The following is a 434-nucleotide window of genomic DNA, read 5'->3' as shown; positions in this document are numbered from 1 at the left end:
AGAGCCAAAATACGGTCTTGAGGCTATTCCCCTTGAACTTCAAGAACTCCTCAAGAACAGACTTGATGCATGAAACACTTTAGACTGAAGATGGGCTGAGCTGCGAGGTGACGTGAAGAACAGCATCTATGAGGCGAGCACAGGTCATGAAAAGATCCAAGTGGATGTCAAACGAGGCTCTGAAATGTGGTCTTCTTCAGACAGTCGCTAAGACAAAAGGAAGAAATGATGCCAAGGGCTGCAGAGAACATTTCAAAGGCAGGTCGAGAAGACAAAGTAAGATATTATAATGAAGTGGCAAAGACCTAGAATTAGAAAACCAAAAAAGAAGAATTCGCTCAGCATGTCTTTTTTTAAAGGGGGCTTTCCAGAAAGAGCCAGAAAACCTGCTAAACAAATTCTAAAAGAGCTACACACTGATCAGCATACCTGAA

At 42.4% G+C, this 434-nt stretch overlaps 1 non-coding gene across 1 annotated transcript; it reads right to left on the bottom strand.

Annotated features, from left to right (window-relative positions):
* Positions 1–358: 358 nt before the first annotated feature.
* On the bottom strand, positions 359–419 carry LOC115868236. The gene has a single exon (XR_004045496.1). It is a non-coding gene; the product is annotated as a U7 small nuclear RNA (small nuclear RNA).
* Between the last annotated feature and the right edge of the window lie 15 nt (positions 420–434).

Source organism: Echinops telfairi, unplaced genomic scaffold (genome assembly GCF_000313985.2).
Source record: "Echinops telfairi isolate 266 unplaced genomic scaffold, ASM31398v2 ScPeMD7_8;HRSCAF=38, whole genome shotgun sequence".
Taxonomy (NCBI): Eukaryota; Metazoa; Chordata; class Mammalia; order Afrosoricida; family Tenrecidae; genus Echinops; species Echinops telfairi.
The sequence above is the reverse complement of the archived record's forward strand: the minus strand, read 5'-3'. Positions and strand labels throughout refer to the sequence as shown.